Source organism: Schistocerca piceifrons, chromosome 1, assembly GCF_021461385.2.
Source record: "Schistocerca piceifrons isolate TAMUIC-IGC-003096 chromosome 1, iqSchPice1.1, whole genome shotgun sequence".
In the NCBI taxonomy this organism is placed as follows: Eukaryota; Metazoa; Arthropoda; class Insecta; order Orthoptera; family Acrididae; genus Schistocerca; species Schistocerca piceifrons.
In genome coordinates, this window is record NC_060138.1 from 840,525,840 (window position 1) to 840,542,052 (window position 16,213).

Sequence of the window (16,213 nt, forward strand, 5' to 3'; positions counted from 1 at the left end):
CCATTGGACTGGAGGTGAAACGGGGCACTTGTTAAGATGATAAATGCCATTTCGTTCACATAACTGTTTAGGTTTCATGTCAGAATAGTGCTGTATTCATACAGAACTGTGAGAAGTATAATGAATTTTTAAAATAATATCGTGGTTGAGTTTGCAAAGGGGAATAGGATAAGAATTGGGAGGAAAACCCTTAGTTGCATCTTAGGCATAAGGGAACCATCCATGTCAGAACCCAACATGCAATTTAGATGTTCATGCCAGGCACCTGTTAAAACTCTTCAGTTTTTTTAAATTTCATGTGAAGCAGTCAGCGGTTGGAGCAGGTCTGGAAAACTAAGTGCTGATAAATTTGTTTGCCAGGTGTAGTCAGTTATTGACTATAGTAGTTTTCAACCAGTATTGCTCAGTGTTTCTTGTGAACTAACTGTAGATAAAATTTTCAAAAAATTTCACTGATGGTGTAGTGTTCAGTTTCACTAAGTGTACCACACTTGAAATTTTTTAGACAAGTAGTTGTGATATCTTAGTAGCAGCAGACCAGTAGTGTTAGTAGTAGTTACAGTCTTTCTGGAGAGTAAAATCTGAAATGACTGTAGTTAGTTCATATAAACATTGTACTGTAGTAAAATAACTGAGATAACAAGGACTTTTTTTTAGGGTCCTATACCTCAGTCGGTAAAAAACAGATCACTTATAGGATCACTTGGTTTTTTGCCTGTCCTTCTGTTCAAAATTCATTTTCTCAGGAACCAGTAGATGTATCAAATTGAAATTTGTCAGATACAAAGGTCTACTGTCCCTCAGTGGTGTAAAAACTGGAAGCTTCTGAGCCATTTCATTTAACATATATGGCCATTTTAGTCACATATTTTGATACAAGCAAACTCACTCATCAAATCATGTAGGGTACTTTGTGTTAGCCTAGAATCACGAAATTTGGCTAGAAGCAGGGTGTCACAGTAAGAGTAAAGCAAAAAGTTATTCCTTTTTTGACATGTTCTTCGGTAAGTTGGCTGCTTGGGGAAGGACATAAAGGATGTTAAGAAAAGTTTTCCATATTTTGAGAAGTGGCAGTAGATGCTGTTGATTGAAATGAGAGAAGTGGTGAGTTCTTCCTGTCGCCATTTTCTTTGCCATCAGATTAATATGGTGTCAAGTAGTAATCTGCTGGGGAGACTACACACCAATAATAGGCAAAGAACTGTAATAAAATCAGTTATATTCTTGATAAAACATAAAAATGTTATACATAAATGCTTGCATTTCACATCAGCAGGGTCTTCATAGTTCAAAAATGTTATACATAAATGCTTGCATTTCACATCAGCAGGGTCTTCATAGTTCCTACCACAGTATTCATGAATATCTTTACACATACCCTCTACTAATTGGGATGTGCATCTGTATCGTTCCCTTAAAATTTACCATTAGACAGAATAATTAAATGCTTGATGACCTGTAAGTTAGCCGGTTTACCATTCGTCCTGAAGCACAATGTTTGCAGAGTAGTTTAGAACGCATTATTTCCCACTCATGAAATGTTATTCTTGTGCCCACAGATATTATAATTAAACTTGTCCTGACAAAGCTCATGCTAGTGAGTTCATGTATTAACACTCATGTTGGCAGGATAGCTTGCACAACTTGCTGCATTCATCACCAGTAATTTTGAGAACTTTACTCATTGAATCATTTTGTAAGTGCTTCATAATAATACAATGTACTGCTATATCTCCACCCCACATTAATCTTTGCATTTATCTATAGCATTTTGAGTTATTGGGGTTGCTGTTTATAGACATAAGGATACATATTTGTAAATAGTATAGGTTTAATTAGTTCAGATTTTTGTATATATTGTGTGCCCCCACTATTCCCATTGATCATTGTCAGTAGACTTAGCGCGAACTGTCGGTGTTTTCCTTCAGTGGTAGGAGAGTAGCATCACTATTGTCTACCACTTTAACTATGCGCACTACATGTCCTGTATTGTGTCAGTTAGTATCCTGATTACTGCGGAAACCTTGATCGCTTTGTCTGACCTCACTTATTTTGCATCAAACCAGCATTAATTGCTCTATACTCATCACCTCTCATTATTTACTCATCTAGTGTTTGGAGCAGCTTGCCAGTTGTTGTATCTACTCTGGTGTCATGATTTGGTGGGTTCTGGTATCTGGGTTTTGTACCTACAATCTACTTTCTTTTGATTATAGTAATTTCCTCCTTAGTTTCTAGTGTTATTGCCATTTGGTGATGAATAAGGGTGCCAGCAATGGATCTTGTTGTTGTTACTTGATTCTGTGTTCCTGTTGCCCTGGAAATTCGACTGAGTGCTTGTGTTGCCTCCTTGACCATGTCCTTCTTCATAAATTAAGTCAACAGAAGCCAACATAGAAAACTTTCAAGATCAATTTCTGATATTGTGGCTAAATTTTTGCAGATGATTGACAATAACCTTCCTTTCAAAATTTTTAGGACATCTACATGAAAGATAGTTTGCTTCAGTACCTCATTTTATGTATATATTTCTTGAAAAATATAATTTTTTTTCAACCCCCCCCCCCATGTTTCCTGTTGAATGGTTGTAGGTCAAACACTTCTCATCGTAGAGCAAACTTTGTCTGGAAATGTTTGTTCACACTGATCATCTGCTGCACAGAGTTGTTGTTCCTTGGGTAAATCCTACTACATAGTGTACTACTTGTGATTCGATCCAGCCATGCAGCAGCACATTACGAGATGTTCAGAAAACACCTAAAATTGCCAATACTTTAAGAGGCTTCCATCTAACAATATTGATGAAAGACAGGATTTTGTTTCCAGTGAGTGTGGAATTGACACTGGGTGGGTAACTCCTTTGGTTTGTCATAGGCATCAGTGGTTAATTACACGTGTCAAAATTTCTTGCAGCGGCATTGTGACTCCGTGGAGGTGAAAAGCATCTTCTCTTTCATTTGCTAAACCCTCCTGCGTGCTTCCTGCTTTGATAGTAGTCAGTTTGTTCGAACTAACTGTTCCAGTGACCAGTTCAGAGTGAATTCATTGTACAGCGGCTTTGATGTCCACTAATTGTTCACAATTGTATTTCCTGTTTCGGACATCAATTTTTCGACTTCGTCTACGTTAGTTCGTTGCTTCAGTATCAACTTTTTCGCGAGTGTGATGTCACTATCAAATGCCACCACGTCCGCTCGGTCATTCAACTTCTTTACGTCGGTGACAACACGTTTTTTTGTACGTTTCATAACCCCAATCTTTTCCGACAGTCTTTTCACTTCGTCCGGGAGGTTGTCGCAAGCTAATTGTAGCTCTGAGGTCTTAGCTAACTCGTCACGTGCAGTTTGCAAATTGTTTTGCTTTTCTGTCAGTTCTCTAAACTACACGTAGTTTTCTTTTGTCCTTCCAGAATAGTGAAAAATTTCTAATCAGAATCATTGACTTCGCTTGGCTCAGATGAAGTAGCGTTTCTTGACATTTGTGATTCCTTTCACCTGTTCTATAGTGACATCGGACTGCCCAAACTTTACGATTCTTTTACCATAACTTACCTCCCTCCAAACTACTTCGGGAAAAAATACTTCTTGGTATTAACTGTGACGGTAAGTCATCTATCATTTGCATAGAAATATCTTGTAGTAAAATCCCTTTTGTTGTATGCTGCATCAAAGTTGGATCCTGAATACCATTTGTGGTAACGTGATTTTTATGACGTTCAAGAGAAGTTATTTCTGTTTTCATATCTATATTATTTGTTTGCTGATTCCGATTGCTTGGAATACCACTTCCATTAACGTCCTTATTTTCTACCTGTTCCATTTTACTGCTTATATGAACTATGTTCACTAGTATAACTTGCTGTAAGTTGTGCTTATCTTGAACCTGACTAGGGGTGAGCAAGAAATCGCTTGTGTTATCACAGTGATTGACAAGTCGCAGGTGTCACAATAACTACTTTACAGAATCTGGTTGCGATCTCAGTCACAACTAGGAGTCGCAAGTAGCCTTTAACATTTTACGCCGTGTGCCATATGTTGGCCGAATTTCGTCATTCTTCCTGTGAACCTATTGTCTAGCTACGATTTCAGTGAAGGTCGCAAGTGCAACTAAAAAGTGCAGTTAACATTCAAAGTCTTGTGCATCTGACAGCCTAAGTTTGTACTATTATTTTTGTTTGTGACACACTACCGAGTCTAACTCCAATTTCTGTGACAAGTCGCAGCTAGAAGTCGTAAGTAGCAACTAAAAAGCGCAGTTAACATTGTATTGCGTATGCCATCTGTTGTCCTATGTCCGTACTTTGTTCTAAGAACTTTGTGTCTCACGCTGGGGATATATTCCGTGCTTATGGTCGAAGAAATGAACCAAGAAGCTAATCTGCTCCAAGAAAAATTTTATACTCTGTTGAGAGTGGGTACAGCCGAGAAATGTGAAGACCGAATAAGGGTTGTGTAATAGACAGACCTGTAGCGTAGCCTGGAATTTTTGTGACATATTTAAACACACTCTTCATCAGCTAAAACTGCAGAGTAATTTAAAAAACAGATAATGGATAAGGCTCCGACGAGTATTTTGATGCATCTTATTCACATATATCGTACATAAACTACTAAAAATGTAGATTGGTGTCTATTATGTAAGTATTACGAAATGTTTAACAAGAAATTATTTTTTCCAACGGTACAATATGCAGTTAAACTTTTGTCAGTATTTTGAAATATTGCAGTAGTACTACTCCCAACGACAACTTGTAACTGTAATATCATTGCTTTCCATTGTTTTCACTTGAGCATCATCAACCTTAAGCCACGCAACCTCCCTACCTAATCTAGACCTTGGCCGACGCTACAGATCACTGTCATCAAAATTAAAATTCAAAGCGGGAGAGGTGGACAGATCAGTATCACACTCTAGCAAGTCTTTATAACTAAATACACGGCAGAAAATTTTGGGGTATGGGATGAAATCTCAGAATGCAGTTTTCTTACTTCACTCACAGTGTAGTTCACATTAGTTTATCATCCCTTTCAAATCACATAATGACTTCTCAATGACATACATACAAATACTCGTTTTGCACACTTGTGTTATCAATTATGGCTGTCATACACTGCGAATTCTTCAAGGGTCGTTTTGAATCATCTCTTCTAGACATGGATGGATACATAGAGCAGTCAGTAATCGAAATGGGAACTGTGTATGGAAAATCACGAGGATTATTAAACTTTTGTACTGCTAATTACTACCAATATAATTCACATTATACGGCTGCTAATACTTTAGGGAGTGAAAGCAGTTGAGTGGGAGGTTTAACATTTTGAATAAACGATGTCCCTTATGTTTGTTCACGAACTTAGAAACTAACCTTACTTCTGACGAAGAAGGTGTAAAGACGCTGTGTCAACTTTTCCAGATCTGTTATCACTGATATTTTTAATTATTATTATTTACATTTTTTTACTTTAGCCAACTTTATACAAAGAATTTTCCAGTTTTGTATCAGCCCAGTACTTCTTCATTCTCTCAGAACTCATTCTTCTTTCTTCATCAGAAATCACCCTTCCTATTGTCTGTTTGTTGATTCTCATTTGCACTCTCGTTTGTTTGTCTGTGAGTTTCCTGATTTTGTCAGTTTTGTTTCTTAGGTCTTCCAAAGTAATCTGTAGCTCATCCAAATCTTCCTCGATTTCTGTAATCGACTTAATGTTGCACTTACTTTTGAATTACTGCTATATAGAGTTACTGACAATGTTTAGATACTAGTGAACGTAACGACGTGGTTAGAATCCGTATTCTAAACATGAACTTCTATGGTTCTGTGTGGTATTTGTGTTATGATTGTCAACATCACACTATCAATATTTTCACGCTTGTTCCATTAATATAAAACTAAAGCCAAAGGAAGAACATACGTAAAACATACTTAATACTGATTGTTAAGATAAAATTTTATCTGTGGGCAATTGTCTTCCATATACCATGTAACAATGGAGGAAGAATCGTTGGAAGTATTAATAATGCCATTTCAGGTAACTTCTTGTCAGTTGGGTTACTGAAACATTACATTAGGCCCTCATAAGTAATTGCCTACACAGGCGAGAATATATTTCTCGGTTGCATTGACACACCTCCTCAGGGGACACCTCGTTAATGTAGCAGTGTCTGTATGGGCGAGGAGGTTTCCATGCTCTGGATCCGGAGGACTCTGCTGGTGGTAACTTAGCTGCCAGAAGGGTCACCCAAGCTGGACAGGCCAAAGAGGAGGAGCCAGACAAAGTGTATCCCACAATGGCCTATCACTCCCCTTTTCTACCCCAAACCTGTCCTCACCATGTCCTTTTCCTGTTGTATGTATAAGACCCCAACAGCAGCGACAGCAGAGAAAGAGTCTTTCGGAACAGAGAAGCTTGTGGAAGAGGCACCCCTTTTCTCTTTAGATACAAAAAGAGTACAAGTAGCAACTTTACTCCATAGGGGCAGCTAAGACAGAGTCTTACAATTAGTGAGCGGCTTATTTCAGGCTGGGCAACCTACTGCCTACATGGAAAGTAACAGGGAACTACCACATTACACTCCCAAGCAGTACATGTACCAGCCAAAAATATATGATACGTTTTCCAGTCCCACGTACAACGTAATGGCTGCTTATTTTATGGAAACAGACTTCAATAATCTGATTATTTCCACCAGAATGTTCCTTCCGACCCAAATTGCACCATTACAGAATTCTACAATTTACTGAAAATTTTTACTAAACCACCTACACAGAAAAGAAAGCATCTACTGCTGTGCTACGCTGAGTTAGCATAACTAAAGGCGAATATTTATTATTCCTTGTGTTATGTAAATGGGGACATGATTGATGAGTAAGATATGTTCATTCTGGTTCAATTTTGTATTTAAAAAAAAAAAAAAAAAAAAAACACACACACACATACATGTCTTGTACCTTCCTTTTTATGTGATTTTTTTTCCTTACCCTGTAGGTTGTAATGCCTTGAATTTCTCTCTTGAAATGTAAACGGAAAAGAAAATTACATTTATTATTGCTGGAACAATCAGATATTTTACAGTTATTTGCACACATAATATTGGCCTGTGAGGAAGCCAGTGGCCAGTGAAATATTTATATGTAGAGAGAAAGAAACGGCTTTCTTCACTGGGAAGATGAATATGATAAAGAAATAAAATAAAGTTTCACGTCTTTACAGTTGGATTTAAGACTCCTCCACATATTTTTCTCACGTTGGATGTTGTTGTTGTTGTTGTTGTTGTTGTTGTCTTCAGTCTTGAGACTGGTTTGATGCAGCTCTCCATGCTACTCTATCCTGTGCAAGCTTCTTCATCTCCCAGTACTTACTGCAACCTACATCCTTCTGAATCTGCTTAGTGTATTCATCTCTTGGTCTCCTTCTTTGATTTTTACCCTCCACGCTGCCCTCCAATGCTAAATTTGTGATCCCTTCATGCCTCAGAACATGTCCTACCAACCGGTCCCTTCTTCTTGTCAAGTTGTGCCACAAACTCATCTTCTCCCCAATTCTATTCAAAACCTCCTCCTTAGTTATGTGATCTACCCATCTAATCTTCAGCATTCTTCTGATAATGGCGTCCTCTTGAGTAGTCCCCGCCCAGAGATCCAAATGGGGGACTATTTTACCTCCGGAATATTTTACCCAAGAGGACGCCATCATTATTTAACCATGGATTATGACTAGTGTCGAATAAAGATTATCTTTCCAAAGTTTTCCTGTTTCCTGAAGGTAGATTTTGCAGTTCTTCAAACAATGATTTTATGTCGTGTGCACTTCGAATGGAAGGCAACCGGACTTTTTGCTGTGCTTTCTTCTCTTCTGTCACTGATTAATATTCATATAATGGTTTTTAAAGAAATCAAGAGACAATATTTCAACTTCATTGAAATACATTTCAATAAAATGTTCAAATTTTGTCACGAATTATTCAGACAGACTCTACTTGTCATGGAGCTCATTCTAGAACACGGAACAGATAACATAAGCTTAAGGAAGATCGCAAATGTTTATTTTAATTAAGACTCCTGAGGAAAGAAAAGGAAGTGGGAGAATACAAGGTCTACCTGTCAGGAATCAAAGCAGGAATAGCACAATGGGGTGTAGGGCTTTACATCAGGAAAGAAATGGAACCCAGCGTAGTTGCAATAAGGTACGTAAACAAACGACTGATGTGGATAGATTTGACAGTGTCTAGCAAGAAAATTAGGATTGTGTCAGTATATTCGCATTGTGAAGGGACAGATCAAGATAAGATGGATAGTTTTTATGACGCACTCAGTTATGTAATTGTTAGAGTAAAGGACAAGGACAGTGTTCTGCTCATGGGTGATTTTAATGCCAGGATTGGAAATCGAACAGAAGGGTATGAAAAGGTTATGGGTAAATTTGGAGAGGATATGGAGGCCAACACGAACGGGAAACAACTCTTGGATTTCTGTGCCAGTATGGGCTTAGTAATCACAAACTCCTTTTTTAAACATAAGAACATTCACCGGTATACTTGGGAAGGCAGGGGAACCAGATCTGTCATTGACTATATAATAACAGATCAGGAATTCAGGAAGGCTGTGAGGGACACACGTGTATTCAGGGGATTCTTTGATGACACTGATCACTATTTATCTGCAGTGAAATTGGTATTGTGAGGCCGAAAGTGCAGGAGGTCAGGTCCATTGGTAGGAGGATAAGAGTGGAGAAACTTCAGGATAAGGAAATCAGGCACAAGTACATAACAGTGATCTCAGAAAGGTACCAGTTAGTTGAATGTAGTCAATTACAGTCATTGGAAAAGGAATGGACAAGGTACAGCGACACAGTACTAGAAGTGGCTAAAGAATGTCTTGGAACAGTAGTGTGTACAGGTAGAATGAAGCAAACAGCTTGGTAGAATGACAGTCAAGGCAGCCTGTAAAAGGAAAAAGAAGGTGTATCAAAAATGCCTACATACTAGAACTCAGGTAGACAGAGAAAGTTATGTTGAAGAAAGAAACAAAGCCAAACAGATAATCGCAGCATCCAAGAAGAAATCTTGGGAAGACTTTGGAAACAGGTTGGAGACTTTGAGTCAAGCTGCTGGAAAACCATTGTGGAGTGTAATTAGCAGTCTTCGAAAGGGAGGTAAGAAGGAAATGACAAGTATTTTGGACAGGTCAGGAAAACTGCTGGTGAATCCTGTTGATGCCTTGGGCAGATGGAGGGAATATTTTGAAGAGTTGCTCAATGTAGGTGAAAATACGATCAGTAATGTTTCAGATTTCGAGGCAGAATGGGATAGGAATGATGACAGAAATAGGATCACATTTGAGCAAGTGGAGAAAATGGTCAATAGATTGAAGTGCAATAAAGCAGCTGGGGTGGATGAAATTAAGTCGGAACTCATAAAATCCAGTGGAATGTCAGGTCTTAAATGGCTACACAGGATAATTGAAATGGCATGGGAGTCGGGACAGGTTCCATCAGACTGGACGAAAGTAGTAATCACACCAATCTTTAAACGTGGAAACAAAAGATTGTACAACTACAGGGGTATCTCTTTAATCAGCGTTGGTTTAGGCCTCTTAGAGGTTGTCAGGACCAGATCTTTAGCTTACGGCAAATAATAGAGAAGTGTTACAAGTGGAACAGGGAATTGACGTATGCTTTACAGATCTAGAAAAGGCATATCACCGGGTTCCTAGTAGGAAGTTATTGTCTGTTCTATGAGATTATGGAATAGGAGGCAAACTTTTGCAAGCAATTAAAGGTCTTTACATAGATAGTCAGGCAGCAGTTAGAGTTGACAGTAAATTGAGTTCATGGTTCAGAGTAGTTTCAGGGGTAAGATAAGGCTGCAACCTGTCTCCACTGTTGTTCATATTATTTATGGATCATATGTTGAAAACAATAGACTGGCTGGGTGAGATTAAGATATATATATAATAGAGGGAAACATTCCACGTGGGAAAAATATATCTAAAAATAAAGATGATGAGACTTACCAAACAAAAGCGCTGGCAGGTCGGTAGACACACAAACATACACACAAAATTCTAACTTTCGCAACCAACGGTTGCTTTGTCCTTCCTGACGAAGCAACCGTTGGTTGCGAAAGCTAGAATTTTGTGTGTATGTTTGTGTGTGTATCGACCTGCCAGCGCTTTTGTTTGGTAAGTCTCATCATATTTGTTTATATATACATATAGTTATAATAGAGGGAAACATTCCACGTAGGAAAAATACCCGTCCTTTTTTCCCCCTAAGGTAAGTCTTTCCGCTCCCAGGATTGGAATGACTCCTTACCCTCTCCCTTAAAACCCACATCCTTTCGTCTTTCCCTCTCCTTCCCTCTTTCCTGATGAGGCAACAATTTGTTGCGAAAGCTTGAATTTTGTGTGTATGTTTGTGTGTCTGTCGACCTGCCAGCACTTTCATTTGGTAAGTCACATCATATATATATATATATATATATATATATATATATATATATATATATATATATATATATATATATATATATCTAAAAAGAAAGATGATGAAACTTACCAAACAAAAGCGCTGGCAGGTCGATAGACACACAAACAAACACAAACATACACACAAAATTCTAGCTTTCGCAACCAATGGTTGCCTCGTCAGGAAAGAGGGAAGGAGAAGGAAAGACAAAAGGATATGGGTTTTAAGGGAGAGGGTAAGGAGTCATTCCAATCCCGGGAGCGGAAAGACTTACCTTAGGGGGAAAAAAGGACAGGTATACACTCGCACACACACACATATCCATCCACACATACACTGACACAAGCAGACATTTGTAAAGGCAAAGAGTTTGGGCAGAGATGTCAGTCGGGGCGGATGTACAGAGGCAAAGATGAAGTTGAAAGACAGGTGAGGTATGAGCGGCGGCAAATTGAAATTAGAAATTAGCGGAGATTGAGGCCTGGCGGATAGCGAGAAGAAAGGATATGCTGAAGGGCAAGTTCCCATCTCCGGAGTTCTGACAGGTTGGTGTTAGTGGGAAGCATCCAGATAACCCGGACAGTGTAACACTGTGCCAAGATGTGCTGGCCGTGCACCAAGGCATGTTTAGCCACAGGGTGATCCTCATTACCAACAAACACTGTCTGCCTGTGTCCATTCATGCGAATGGACAGTTTGTTGCTGGTCATTCCCACATAGAACGCTTCACAGTGTAGGCAGGTCAGTTGGTAAATCACGTGGGTGCTTTCACACGTGGCTCTGCCTTTGATCGTGTACACCTTCCGGGTTACAGGACTGGAATAGGTGGTGGTGGGAGGATGCATGGGACAGGTTTTACACCGGGGGCGGTTACAGGGGTAGGAGCCAGAGGGTAGGGAAGGTGGTTTGGGGATTTCATAGGGATGAACTAAGAGGTTGCGAAGGTTAGGTGGACGGCGGAAAGACACTCTTGGTGGAGTGGGGAGGATTTCATGAAGGATGGATCTCATTTCAGGGCAGGATTTGAGGAAGTCGTATCCCTGCTGGAGAGCCACATTCAGAATCTGATCCAGTCCCGGAAAGTATTCTGTCACAAGTGGGGCACTTTTGGGGTTCTTCTGTGGAAGGTTCCGGGTTTGAGGAGATGAGGATGTGGCTCTGGTTATTTGCTTCTGTACCAGGTCGGGAGGGTAGTTACGGGATGCAAAAGCTGTTTTCAGGTTGTTGGTGTAATGGTTCAAGGATTCCGGACTGGAGCAGATTCGTTTGCCACGAAGACCTAGGCTGTAGGGAAGGGACCGTTTGATGTGGAATGGGTGGCAGCTGTCATAATGGAGGTACTGTTGCTTGTTGGTGGGTTTAATGTGGACGGACGTGTGAAGCTGGCCATTGGACAGGTGGAGGTCAACGTCAAGGAAAGTGGCATGGGATTTGGAGTAGGACCAGGTGAATCTGATGGAACCAAAGGAGTTAAGGTTGGAGAGGAAATTCTGGAGTTCTTCTTCACTGTGAGTCCAGATCACGAAAATGTCATCAATAAATCTGTACCAAACTTCGGGTTGGCAGGCCTGGGTAACCAGGAAGGCTTCCTCTAAGCGACCCATGAATAGGTTGGCATACGAGGGGGCCATCCTGGTACCCATGGCTGTTCCCTTTAATTGTTGGTATGTCTGGCCTTCAAAAGTGAAGAAGTTGTGGGTCAGGATGAAGCTGGCTAAGGTAATGAGGAAAGAGGTTTTAGGTAGGGCGGCAGGTGATCGGCGTGAAAGGAAGTGCTCCATCGCAGCGAGGCCCTGGACATGCGGAATATTTGTGTATAAGGAAGTGGCATCAATGGTTACAAGGATGGTTTCCGCGGGTAACAGACTGGGTAGGGATTCCAGGCGTTTGAGAAAGTGGTTGGTGTCTTTGATGAAGGATGGGAGACTGCATGTAATGGGTTGAAGGTGTTGATCTACGTAGGCAGAGATGCGTTCGGTGGGGGCTTGGTAACCAGCTACAATGGGACGGCCGGGATGATTGGGTTTGTGAATTTTGGGAAGAAGGTAGAAGGTAGGGGTGCGGGGTGTTGGTGGGGTCAGGAGGTTGATGGAGTCGGGTGAAAGGTTTTGTAGGGGGCCTAAGGTTCTGAGGATTCCTTGAAGCTCCGCCTGGACATCAGGAATGGGATTGCCTTGGCAAACTTTGTAAGTAGTGTTGTCTGAAAGCTGACGCAGTCCCTCAGCCACATACTCCCGACGATCAAGTACCACAGTTGTGGAACCCTTGTCCGCCGGAAGAATGACGATGGATCGGTCAGCCTTCAGATCACGGATAGCCTGGGCTTCAGCAGTGGTGATGTTGGGAGTAGGATTAAGGTTTTTTAAGAAGGATTGAGAGGCAAGGCTGGAAGTCAGAAATTCCTGGAAGGTTAGGAGAGGGTGATTTTGAGGAAGAGGAGGTGGGTCCCGCTGTGACGGAGGACGGAACTGTTCCAGGCATGGTTCAATTTGGATAGTGTCTTGGGGAGTTGGATCATTAGGAGTAGGATTAGGATCATTTTTCTTCGTGGCAAAGTGATATTTCCAGCAGAGAGTACGGGTGTAGGACAGTAAATCTTTGACGAGGGCTGTTTGGTTAAATCTGGGAGTGGGGCTGAAGGTGAGGCCTTTGGATAGGACAGAGGTTTCGGATTGGGAGAGAGGTTTGGAGGAAAGGTTAACTACTGAATTGGGGTGTTGTGGTTCCAGATTGCGTTGATTGGAATTTTGAGGTTTTGGAGGGAGTGGAGCTGGAAGTGGGAGATTGAGCAGATGGGAGAGACTGGGTTTGTGTGCAATGAGAGGAGGTTGAGGTTTGCTGGAAAGGTTGTGAAGGGTGAGTCAGTTGCCTTTCCGGAGGTGGGAAACCAGGAGATTGGATAGTTTTTTAAGGTGGAGGGTGGCATGCTGTTCTAATTTGCGGTTGGCCTGTAGGAGGATGCTCTGAACAACAGGTGTGGATGTGGGAGAGGAAAGATTGAGGATTTTTATAAAGGATAGGAGTTGATGGGCGTGTTGATTGGCTGAGTGGATGTGTAGGTGAAGGATTAGTTGGGTGAGGGCAATGGATTGTTTGGTTTGGAACTGGTATAGGGACTGATGGAAAGAAGGGTTGCAGCCAGAGATGGGAACTTTAAGTGTGAGGCCTTTGGGGGTGATGCCAAATGTCAGACAAGCCTGAGAAAATAAAATATGGGAGTGTAATCTGGCTAGGGCGAAGGCATGTTTGCGGAGGGAATGTAAATAAAACTTAATGGGGTCGTTGTGAAGGTGTTGTGAGGGTGACATGGTACTAGAAGGTGGAAAGTGGAACACGAGGCTGAAATGAAAATGAAAATAAATATGAAAAAATATATGGGGAGAGATAAAGGTAAAATTAGAAAGCAAACGGAGATCTGGTGTGAAGAAAGGCGAAAAAGGGTTGGTTAGGGCTGGGCTATGTTGATCCTGTGGTGAACTTGTGTAGGTAGATAATGATGTGCATAAAGGTTAGGTGGTTGTGTTGCCGCCAAAACACGTTAAAGGGTGGAGAAATTCGGGAAAATTTCGAAAAAACTACGTGAGGATGTATTAAAAGGAGTGGTTTGGTGGTGGCAGATTATGGAAATGAAGCTAACAATTGTTTGATGAAGAAATAATGACGTTAAAACCTGTGGGAAGCGGCTAAAATGATCGGTGATGTGAGAAAAACGGAAATGGAAATAAAGCAAAAGTTATTAAAACTGCCGAAAGGGTTGTTTAATAGCTAAAAGGAACTGTTTGTGGACTGGAAACGTTGGATTTTATAGCAGCAAAGCGGAAAAAAAAAAATTTTTTTTTTTTTTTTTTTTTATTTTTGTTATGGTTTCGAAGTGATTTACGTATTATTACGTATTATTGAGTGTATATCGACGGGATAAAATTGGGATAAAATTGTATACTGGATTACGGTAAAAAAGGAGAAGGTGAATAGAAAGTGAAACTGCTGGCAAAAACAGAAGGAGGAAATAAGACGACAGAAAAGACTTCGAAATGTAACAGTGACAATAACAATAACGATAACAATAACAAACGTGATTGTTGGCTTCAAATTAATGATATGAATATAATAACGCCGATCACCTGCCGCCCTACCTAAAACCTCTTTCCTCATTACCTTAGCCAGCTTCATCCTGACCCACAACTTCTTCACTTTTGAAGGCCAGACATACCAACAATTAAAGGGAACAGCCATGGGTACCAGGATGGCCCCCTCGTATGCCAACCTATTCATGGGTCGCTTAGAGGAAGCCTTCCTGGTTACCCAGGCCTGCCAACCCGAAGTTTGGTACAGATTTATTGATGACATTTTCGTGATCTGGACTCACAGTGAAGAAGAACTCCAGAATTTCCTCTCCAACCTTAACTCCTTTGGTTCCATCAGATTCACCTGGTCCTACTCCAAATCCCATGCCACTTTCCTTGACGTTGACCTCCACCTGTCCAATGGCCAGCTTCACACGTCCGTCCACATTAAACCCACCAACAAGCAACAGTACCTCCATTATGACAGCTGCCACCCATTCCACATCAAACGGTCCCTTCCCTACAGCCTAGGTCTTCGTGGCAAACGAATCTGCTCCAGTCCGGAATCCTTGAACCATTACACCAACAACCTGAAAACAGCTTTTGCATCCCGTAACTACCCTCCCGACCTGGTACAGAAGCAAATAACCAGAGCCACATCCTCATCTCCTCAAACCCGGAACCTTCCACAGAAGAACCCCAAAAGTGCCCCACTTGTGACAGGATACTTTCCGGGACTGGATCAGATTCTGAATGTGGCTCTCCAGCAGGGATACGACTTCCTCAAATCCTGCCCTGAAATGAGATCCATCCTTCATGAAATCCTCCCCACTCCACCAAGAGTGTCTTTCCGCCGTCCACCTAACCTTCGCAACCTCTTAGTTCATCCCTATGAAATCCCCAAACCACCTTCCCTACCCTCTGGCTCCTACCCCTGTAACCGCCCCCGGTGTAAAACCTGTCCCATGCACCCTCCCACCACCACCTATTCCAGTCCTGTAACCCGGAAGGTGTACACGATCAAAGGCAGAGCCACGTGTGAAAGCACCCACGTGATTTACCAACTGACCTGCCTACACTGTGAAGCGTTCTATGTGGGAATGACCAGCAACAAACTGTCCATTCGCATGAATGGACACAGGCAGACAGTGTTTGTTGGTAATGAGGATCACCCTGTGGCTAAACATGCCTTGGTGCACGGCCAGCACATCTTGGCACAGTGTTACACTGTCCGGGTTATCTGGATACTTCCCACTAACACCAACCTGTCAGAACTCCGGAGATGGGAACTTGCCCTTCAGCATATCCTTTCTTCTCGCTATCCGCCAGGCCTCAATCTCCGCTAATTTCTAATTTCAATTTGCCGCCGCTCATACCTCACCTGTCTTTCAACTTCATCTTTGCCTCTGTACATCCGCCCCGACTGACATCTCTGCCCAAACTCTTTGCCTTTACAAATGTCTGCTTGTGTCTGTGTATGTGTGGATGGATATGTGTGTGTGTGCGAGTGTATACCTGTCCTTTTTTCCCCCTAAGGTAAGTCTTTCCGCTCCCGGGATTGGAATGACTCCTTACCCTCTCCCTTAAAACCCATATCCTTTTGTCTTTCCTTCTCCTTCCCTCTTTCCTGACGAGGCAACCATTGGTTGCGAAAGCTAGAATTTTGTGTGTATGTTTGTGTTT